Consider the following 10,812-nt stretch of genomic DNA (forward strand, 5'->3'; position numbering starts at 1 on the left):
GGCCGTCCGGTCAGAGTTGCTGTGCGACCAGGACCTGCGGTGACGTCGCGGTCACATGACCGTGACGTCACGAAGGGTCCTTCTCCCACAGCATCTTAGGAACCGGACCGCCGGGTGCAGCGCCCAGGAGATCCGGACATCAGAGGGTGAGTGTAACCAATTTTTATTATTTTTAACATTACTATTGATGCTGCATATTGCTGCATATGCAGCATCAATAGTATAGGCGGAAACCCGCAGCGGAAAACGCGGAACAAACCGCGATAAATCTGCAGGGAGAACCGCAGTTGTTTTGCCCTGCAGATTTATCAAATCCGCTGCGGGAGAACCCGCAGGGACCCGACGCAAGGTGTGAACATAGCCTAACCCGTTTTCATTTGGTTAATTTTTGCGTGACTACTTGTTATTTCTGTGTAGAAAATTATTCATTAAGTGATTTCGCTTATTTAATAGTTGTATGAGCAGCAATGCAGCTTGATTATTGAGAACAGTCTGTGAGAAAATTCCACTATTGCCTAACAAACAGGCAATCCCTGCGTGTGTTACGGCCGTCGGACAACCGCAAGACATGCAGCCACGGAGACTCGAACATAGTATTCGAGGACGCCGAAGATACTCTATAAGCACACGAGGTTACTCGGATAACACCTGATTCGAGCACGCTCGCTCATCACTACTTATTACCCATAACTGTAAGGCTACAGTCACACTTTCAGTATTTGGTCCGTTTTTTTACCTCAGTATGTGTAAGCCAAAACTGGGAGTGGGTGATAAATACAGAAGTGGTGATGTGTTTCTATTATACTTTTCCTCTGATTGTTCCTTTCCCGGTTTTGGCTTACACATACTGAGGTAAAATACTGACCAAATACTCAATGTGTGCACGTGGCCTAACTGGGAGTCCCAGTAATTAGCTGCAGTGCCATCTGATGCCCATTGAAACTTATAGACTAGCCATGTAACTTATGGATGTGTTTAGTCTTCTAGAGAGGGGTTTGTCTGCATTCTCCATTCCTCCAAAATGCCCTAGTGTTAGGGTCCTTGAAAATGGAATATAATCTGTGCATTTATGTTCTTTAAGTCTCGTGCATATGGACCAATGTTATTCTATGGGGCAGTGCATATGTCAGATTTTTTCCTGAAACCAATTCAGTCTGAGGTAAAATTTGTTGAGTTTGGCCCAATATTTGGATCGCACTCGACCCTGTAAGTCAGAGTGCATGGGAGACATCGGACTGCACCCGGATGTCATTTGAGTGCAGTTCGATTTCTGCGGCCCTACAGAATGGAGAAGATGGTGAATTTTTCTTTTCTATCTTCTCTTTATTTGAAAGAATCAGATTAGTGTGATTTGCAGAATCGACCCAATTCTCTCATTTGAGAGAATACAGGATTGTCTGCACCTGCCCTTAATGAGCATGATTTCACACATTGACTTTGTTTAAAAAAAAAAATGCGATTTTGTCCCCAATGCATTTTTATTAGGTTTTTCGCCAGGAAAAAATGCATGTGTATGAAAAAAGATTTTAAAAAAAGTTATGAAAATCATGGTGCGTTTTTGTTTTTTTACTGACCAGAAAAAGAATCTGCAAAATAAACTAAGAGTATGTTCACAATGTCTTTTTCTGTAATTCTTTTCAGTGGGTCCATTAAAAAAAAAAATTGTGAAGAAGCGCTGACAAAACAATCAAAGAATGGCCTTATTTATTTGTATAGGACAACGACTTGCTGTTCATTTGTTGGGGTTTTGGAGCGTCTCTTAAATGCTACAAGCTTTCAAAGATGCCAAGTGCTTTAAAAGAAGTGACCTGTCCAGTTTTACGTCATTTTCCACTAGGAAGATGCTCAATATCTTACTAATGCAAGTAAATGGGAAAGCTAAAAAGACGCCTAGGTTTCTTTTTGAGCGTTTTGTCATCATTGTTGATGCAAAAAAAAAAAGTGTTTTTTTCATTGTTTATTTAAAAAAAAAACCCTCCACATAACCGTAAAGATGCCCCAAAAACTACGCAAAAAAACACAGCTAAAAAGCGCTCATTGCATGACAAAAAAAACACAAATAAAGACGTTTTTGACATCTGAAAAAAATGTGAACATGCGCTTAGAGGGAAACTAATACAGTAACGTAAATGTACCGTAATCGGATGTACAGCTGCTAGTGTTTGCCTGCTTCATTTACTATATTACTTTTTATTTTCAGACGTTGAACTTCTTCTCATCGTCAAAACAAATCGAAGGAAATAAAAAATCCTGATATTGAAGGAATCCTGATATCCAAGCATATTGCTTGCCAAATATTGCCAAACTGTGACTGTCTAGAGCGAATGTATTTGCACTTGTTTGTATGCTACAACCCTCAGACTTGGTAGAAATAGACTCATTAGTTCATCCGACTGTACTGTGATCCACGGATCTGTTACCTGTTACTGAATTTGGAGCCAGTATTTTATAGCGAGCCACCAGCGGTTCTTATCTTTGCCACATCGAGCGCCAGGCGCCCAACTGGCTAAAGACCGGAATATTATCAGTATCCTGGAGTGATGAAGTGCGGCGTCCTCTAGTCCATCACACACTGGTGAAATGAAGGAGTGGCTGCATTAAATGGTTTTATTCTTTCTTCACAAACGACTGGTACATTCTAAGTCCATCATTCTGTTCCAAGCAGCTGAAAATAAAATCAGACAAAAGTTGCAGCGGGGATGATTTTTAAAGTGTTATTGTATTCTTCAAATCTATTTAAGATTTTAATATATGATCCATTGCATTCCACGTTTTCATCCAGTTCATGATATTAAACTGTTTTAATGAAGTGCCAAATTATTGCTCAGTGTTATGTTAGTGTGTACTTTTTTTTTTCTTGTGAACGAAGGGTAACAAAAAGCAGGAGTATTACTTGGCTATCCTGGGTAAGATGTAGTGGCAGCATTAACCATGCGCTCTAGATACAGCACTCCATTTTCTTTTTCTGTATATTCCAGTATAGCCTCTTTGAACATAAAGTCAATGAAAAGCTGTAACTCGTACATCTAAAAATGTTAACAGTCGATGGAAGAAGACAGCTCAAAATTTAGTATTTACAGTGTTATTTTTATATTTTAAATTGTATTTATATAGCACCAACATGTTCCGCAACGCTTTACAATTTAGCGGTGACGTGTACAGACAATGACATTACAAAGTAGTGAGGGTCCTGCTTACAATCTATAAGGGAATATGGAGACTCAATAGGTAAAAAGTTCTTATCATGCACGGTCCAGCCATCATTGTGCTAGGTGTTGTGATTTAAAGCTGTATGAGCCGATCATCATCCAGTAGTGCCCAAGTACAATTGCCAAGTGCTATTGGGTGCATTGATCATGTGGAGACAGATGGATAGGGGGACGAGATTCTGTGGAAAATTTAGAAAGGGATAATAGAAAAGAGTTCATTAGTGAAGTGAGGCGATAGGCCTATTTTAACCCTATAACGCATACCCATAGAAATCTACACATTCACGCACCTGGGGCCTTTTAGGCCTGTTTATAATTATCATGGAATAACTCAAATAAAAATACTTTTCAAAGTTTATTGCAAAGTAAGGATGCATTCCCACTAGCGCAGGGGTCTGCCAGGACCGGATTCCGTAATGGATCTGACCTCCTGGTGACCCCAGCTAAGGCTGGCGGACGCATACCTGGGGCCTCGCAGGCCTGCCAGGTTACTTGTTTTCTATTTTCTGTAAAATTACTTTAGTTAGAATTTTGAAACTCTAGGTATTCCTCAGGTATATAGTTGTTAGTAATTTCCAGTTGTTCATATATTTTTATGTTATAGGCATTTCGGTATAACAACCTTTTTTTGGGACTACCCCATATTCACGCACCTGTGGCTCACTTACAGTCTTTAAATCCAGGAGATGACAGAAGGAAGGACGGGGAAGGGAGAGGAGGATTCACACCAGTGAATCTCAGTAAATAGGCAGGTATATTAAGTACAAAAATTAATAGGGAGGTTCAAAATCCTCAGTACAATACCTGCTGAGAGACTGGTGCTGAGAAAATGTGCCAATGAAAATGAACTTCAATCCAATATTGCAGCCAGCATGCAGCCAGCAGGTAAGGAAAGGGTGAATCAAACACCCGAAAACCCCGCTCCTATGGCTGAAAATTGTTCCCTCCAAATTCAGGTGACAGAGTCACTTTAACAAGTTCCCTGTGTAGTTTTTAGGCTGATCTCTCACCTTCCTCAAGATTAAGGATACCCCATGAGGTGAGATTTTGCATGGTTCCCCAGATCGATGTTGAATGACAGTAATTTTGTATTTCTTCCATTTTCTTGTTATTGCACCAACCGTTGTATCCTTCTCACCCACCAACTTACTTATGGTTTTGTAGCCCATTCCAACTTTGTGCAGGTCTATGATCTTGTCTCTGTTATCCTTATAAAGCTCTTTGGTCTTGCCCATGTTGTAGAGGTTAGAGTCTGACTGCTTAATTGAGTCTGTGGACAGGAGTCTTTTATAAAGGTGACTATATAAGACAGCTGTCTTTAATGCAGGTAACGAGTTGATTAGGTCTGTAGGAGCCAGAACTCTTAATGGTTGGTAGGGGATCAAATACTTATTTCTCAGTGCAAAATGCAAATAAATTTTATATAATTTATACAATATGATTTTCTGGATTTTATGTTGGATATTCTATCTTTCAATGTTAAAATTAACCTACCTTTAAATTATAGACTGTTCATGTCTTTATTAGTGGGCAAACTTACAAAATCAGCAAGGGATCATATAATTATTTCCTTCACTGTACATATATAATTTTGAAAGGGTTAAAATAGCATGTTTGAGGGAAAAGTACCAAAAGAAAGAAAGATTAAATGTTTTAGGTGAATAATGATAGCCATGGCCAAATGAGGTTTGAGAAAGATGAGTAATATGCAGAGAGTGAATTCTCAGTGGTGATTGTTAACCCCTTAACGACCGCCGATACGCCTTTTAACGGCGGCAGTTAAGGGTACTTAAACCACAGTGCCGTTAATTAACGGCGCTGTGGAAAAAGTAAATAGCGCCCCCCAGAGTCCGATTTTCTCCGGGGTCTCGGCTGCCGGGGGTAGCCGAGACCCCAGAGAACATGATTCGGGGTTTTTTTTACCGACCCAGCTTTTGCGATCGCCGGTAATTAACCGTTTACCGGCGATCGCAAAAAAAAACGCAATTTCCCTTTTAATTTCTCTGTCCTCCGATGTGATCGCACATCAGAGGACAGAAAAAAGGGGTCCCCGACAACCCCCCGATACTCACCTGTCTCCCCTGGTGCTCCTCGTGGCTCCCGATGGGCGCCGCCATCTTTTTTCAGCAAAAAAATGGCGGGCGCATGCGCAGTGCGCCCGCCGGCCGGCACCCGGAGGATCTTTGGGGTCTCGGCTCCCGCCGAGACCCCAAAGAACATGATCGGGGTCGGTTATACCGACCCCTGTTTTGCGATCGCCGGTAATTAACTGTTTACCGGCGGTCGCAAAAAAAAAAGCGATGTGTAATTCTCTGTCCTCTGATGTGATCGCACATCAGAGGACAGAGAAATAGGGGGATTCGGGGACCCTATTATAGTCACCGATTTCCCTGGGTGGTCCTGCTTCTTCTCCTGGCCGCTGGTGTCTTCTTTGGGAAACAAAATGGCGGGCGCATGCGCAGTGCGTCCGCCATCTGCCGGCTTTCAGGAGAAAGCAGTTGGGGCTAAAATTAGGGTTAGGGTTGGGGCTAAATTTAGGGTTAGGGTTGGGGCTAAATTTAGGGTTAGGGTTGGGGCTAAATTTAGGGTTGGGGTTGGGGCTAAATATAGGGTTAGGGTTGGGGCTAAATATAGGGTTAGGCTTCTTTCACACTTGCGTCGGTACGGGGCCGTCGCAATGCGTCGACCCGACATACCGGCGCACGTTGTGAAAATTGTGCACAACGTGGGCAGCGGATGCAGTTTTTCAACGCATCCGCTGCCCAATCTATGTCCTGGGGAGGAGGGGCAGAGTTACGGCCACGCATGCGCGGTCGGAAATGGCGGACGCGGCGTACAAAAAAACGTTACATTGAACGTTTTTTGTGCCGACGGTCCGCCAAAACACAACTGATCCAGTGCACGTCGCGATCCGTCGGCAATACAAGTCTATGGGCAAAAAACGCATCCTGCGGGCACATTTGCAGGATCTGTTTTTTTTGTCCAAAACCACGGATTGCGACGGATGCCAAACGACGCAAGTGTGAAAGTAGCCTTAGGGTTAGGGTTGGAGCTAAAGTTAGGGCTAGGGTTAGGGTTGGGGCTAAATTTAGGGCTAGGGTTGGTGCTAAAGTTAGGGCTAGGGTTGCGGCTAAAGTTAGGGTTACAGTTGGGATTAGGGTTAGGGTTTGGATTAGGGTTGGTATTAGGGTTAGGGTTGGGATTAGGGTTGAGGTTAGGGTTGTGATTAGGGGTGTATTGGGATTAAGGTTAGGTTTGAGGTTAGGGTTGAGATTAGGATTAGGGGTGTGTTGGATTTAGGGTTTTGATTAGGGTTATGGTTAGGGTTGACGTTAGGGTTGTTTTGGGGTAAGGGTTGTGATTATCGTTAGGGTTAGTGATTAGGATTATGGATCGGGTTGGGATTAGGGTTAGTGGTGTGTTGGGGTTAGGGTTGGAGTTAGAATTGGGGGGTTTCCACTGTTTAGGTACATCAGGGGGTCTCCAAATACGACAGCCAATTTTGCGCTCAAAAAGTCAAATGGTACTCCCTTCTGAGCTCTGCCGTGCGCCCAAACAGTGGTTTACCTCCACATATGGCGCATCAGCGTAGTCGGGATAAATTGGACAACAACTATTGCAGTCCAATTTCTCCTGTTACCCTTGTGAAAATAAAAACTTGGGGGCTACAATATCTTTTTTGTGGAAAAAAAAATATTTTTTGTTTTCACGACTCTGCATTCTAAACTTCTGTGAAGCACTTGGGCATTCAAAGTTCTCACCACACATCTAGATAAATTCCATGGGGGGTCTAGTTTCCAAAATGGGGTCACTTGTGGAGGGTTTCTACTGTTTAGGCACATCAGGGGCTCTCCAAACGCGACATGGCGTCCGATTTCAATTTTAGCCAATTCTACATTGAAAAAGTAAAACGGCACTCCTTCTCTTCCAAGCTCTGCGGTGCGCCCAAACAGTGGTTTACCCCCACATATGGGGTATTGACGTACTCAGGAGAAATTGCACAACAACTTTTGTCGTCTAATTTCTCCTGTTACCCTTGTGAAAATAAAAATTTGGGGGCAAAAAGATCATTTTTGTAGAAAAAATGCGATATTTTATTTTCACGGCTCTACGTTATAAACTTCTGTGAAGCACTTGGGGGTTCAAAGTGCTCACCACCCATCTAGATAAGTTCCTTAAGGGGTCTAGTTTCCAAAATGGTGTCACTTGTGGGGGGTTTCCACTGTTTAGGCACATCAGGGGCTCTCTAAACGTGACAGGGCGTCCGATCTCAATTCCAGCCAATTCTGCATTGAAAAAGTCAAACGGCGCTCCTTCACTTCCAAGCTCTGCGGTGCACCCAAAAAGTGGTTTACCCCCACATACGGGGTATTGGTGTGTTCAGGAGAAATTGCAGAACAAATTTTATGGTTACATTTCTGTTTTTACACATGTGAAAATAAAAAAAAAATGGTTCTGAATTAAAATGTTTGCAAAAAAAATTAAATGTTCATTTTTTCTTTCCACATTGTTTCAGTTCCTGTGAAGCACGTAAAGGGTTAATAAACTTCTTGAATGTGGTTTTGAGAACCTTGAGGGGTGTAGTTTTTAGAATGGTGTCACACTTCATTATTTTCTATCATATAGACCCCTCAAAATGACTTCAAATGTGATGTGGTCCCTAAAAAAAATGGTGTTGTAAAAATTAGAAATTGCTGGTCAACTTTTAACCCTTATAACTCCCTAACAAAAAAACATTTTGTTTCCAAAATTGTGCTGATGTAAAGTAGACATGTGCGAAATGTTATTTATTAACTATTTTTCGTGACATATCTCTCTGATTTAAGGGCATAAAAATACAAAGTTTGAAAATTGCAAAATTTTAAAATTTTTTGCCATATTTCCATTTTTTTCATAAATAATCGCAAGTAATATCGAAGAAATGTTACCACTAACATGCAGTACAATATGTCACGAAAAAACAGTCTCAGAATCAGCGGGATCCGTTAAAGCGTTCCAGAGTTATAACCTCATAAAGGGACAGTGGTCAGAATTGTAAAAATTGGCTCGGTCATTAAGTACCAAATTGGCTCTGTCACTAAGGGGTTAAAGTCCGCCATGATGAGAGTGGAAATGTTACAGGATAGGAAGTGACAAAGAAGGCAAAGTGATCATGGAACTGGGTGGTTTTGCCTGGAGTGCGATACACAACAGCCATTCACAGGAAGAGTTTTACCCTATGGACCTCAAAAGAAGGATAACATAAATGAGGGTAATGGGCTGATAACCTAGAAGGCACATCATGATGCAAGGAACAGACTAACACCTCCACCTTGTCTGAAAACGTAGCCCACCATGCGACAGAGCAGCAGGTGGCAGTGTTGTTTGGCTACTGAATCCAGGTTTCAGTGAAAGCTAAACGTTAAGGGAATTGGAATGGAAGAAGTTGTGGATGTAGTGGAATTTGTCATTCACTGACCTGGAGTTCCAGGACACAATTCTAAGAGATTGGAGAAAGATGGCACTTGTCCACGTGTCAGTGTTTAAGTGGGTAATCCCAGAAACCATTTTGGCACGGGTGTTATTCCTGGACATGTGCTGGTTCAAGGCGGGGATGCCACAATGGGAGAAATAGTGGCGGCTGGGAACCAAGTACCAAGGGACCAAATTTGTACATCTATAACAGGAGAAATTTTGTTTTTTATTTCAAACCAATAGAACTTCACACAAACCAAGTTCTAGTCTATATGTGACAATAGTCAATTTTTGAACAACCAAATTTCTACACCTGTACCAGTCCAATTTTGGACTTTATTTCAAACCTCAAAAAAATTCACACAAACCAAGTTATATAGTATACAGTAGTGTTCAAAATAATAGCTGTCCAATATAACTAACCAGATTAATCACCGATTTTGGCATAAATTATATCTCATGTCAAACATTTTATCAGTTGGTGCAGTAGATTCTAAGAAAACCAACATCAACCAATTCAGCATTCATGATCTGCATGTTTTTGAGTCTGTATAATTAGAGTACGGTAATTAATTGAAGGGTTCTAAATAATAGCAATGTGGAGTTCAACTAGTGAGGTCAATCATTCTGTGAAGAAACGGGTGTGAATCAGGTGGCCCTTATTTAACTCCTTTACCCTCAAGGGTGGTTTGCACGTCAATGACCAGGCAAATTTTTACAATTCTGACCACTGTCCCTTTATGAGGTTATAACTCTGGAACGCTTCAACGGATCGTGCTGCTTCTGACATTGTTTTCTCGTGACATATTGTACTTCATGATAGTGGTAAAATTTCTTCGATATAACGTGCGTTTATTTGTGAAAAAAAATTAAATTTGGCAAAAATTTTGAACATTTCGCAATTTTCCAACTTTGAATTTTTATGCAATTAAATCACAGAGATGTCACACAAAATACTTAATAAGTAACATTTCCCACATGTCTACTTTACATCAGCACAATTTTTGAACCAACATTTTTTTGTTAGGGAGTTATAAGGGTTAAAAGTTGACCAGCAATTTCTCGTTTTTACAACACCATTTTTTCTTTAGGGACCACATCTCATTTTAAGTCATTTTGAGGGGTCTATATGAGAGAAAATACCCAAGTGTGACACCATTCTAAAAACTGCAGCCCTCAAGGTGCTCAAAACCACATTCAGGACATTAACCCTTCAGGTGTTTCACAGGAATTTTTGGAATGTTTAAATAAAAATGAACATTTAACTTTTTTCACAAAAAATTTACTTCAGCTCCAATTTGTTTTATTTTACCAAGGGTAACTGGAGAAAATGGACCCCAAAAGTTGTTGTACAATTTGTCCTGAGTACGCCGATCCCTCATATGTGGAGGTAAACCCCCTAAGGAATTTATCTAAAGGTGTGGTGAGCACTTTGACCCACCAAGTGCTTCACAGAAGTTTATAATGCAGAGCCGTAAAAATAAAAAATCATATTTTTTCACAAAAATCATTTTTGTCCCCAATTTTTTATTTTCCCAAGGGTAAGAGAAGAAATTGGACCCCAAAAGTTGTTGTACAATTTATCCTGAGTATGCTGATACCCCATATGTGGGGGTAAACCACTGTTTGGGCGCATGGGAGAGCTCAGAAGGGAAGGAGCGCCGTTTGACTTTTCAATGCAAAATTGACAGGAATTGAGATGGGACGCCATGTTGCATTTGGAGAGCCACTGATGTGCCTAAACATTGAAACCCCCCCACAAGTGACACCATTTTGGAAAGTAGACCCCCTAAGGAACTTATCTGGATGTGTGGTGAGCACTTTGACCCACCAAGGGCTTCACAGAAGTTTATAATGCAGAGCCGTAAAAATGAAACAAAAATTTTTTCCCACAAAAATTATTTTTAGCCCCCAGTTTATTTTCCCGTGGGTAACAGGAGAAATTGGACCCCAAAGGTTGTTGTTCAATTTGTCCCGAGTATGCTGATACCCACTATGTGGGGGGGAACCACCGTTTGGGCACATTGGACGGCTTGGAAGGGAAGGAGCGACATTTGGAATGCAAACTTAGATGGAATGGTCTGCAGGCGTCACATTGCGTTTGCAGAGCCCCTAATGTACCTAAACAGTAGAAACCCCCAAGTGACCC

General features: G+C 41.4%; 1 protein-coding gene across 6 annotated transcripts in view; it reads left to right on the forward strand.

Annotated features, from left to right (window-relative positions):
- The window catches only part of TPST2 (tyrosylprotein sulfotransferase 2), a 97,898-nt gene extending 95,081 nt beyond the window's left edge, over positions 1–2,817 (forward strand). For all 6 annotated transcript variants that reach the window (XM_069758877.1, XM_069758904.1, XM_069758895.1 and 3 more), the window contains one exon: positions 2,201–2,817. The gene's annotated coding sequence lies outside the window, so the exon portion shown is untranslated. The remainder of the gene's footprint in view (positions 1–2,200) is intronic.
- The last annotated feature ends 7,995 nt before the right edge of the window (positions 2,818–10,812 follow it).

Source organism: Ranitomeya imitator, chromosome 1, assembly GCF_032444005.1.
Source record: "Ranitomeya imitator isolate aRanImi1 chromosome 1, aRanImi1.pri, whole genome shotgun sequence".
NCBI lineage: Eukaryota > Metazoa > Chordata > Amphibia > Anura > Dendrobatidae > Ranitomeya > Ranitomeya imitator.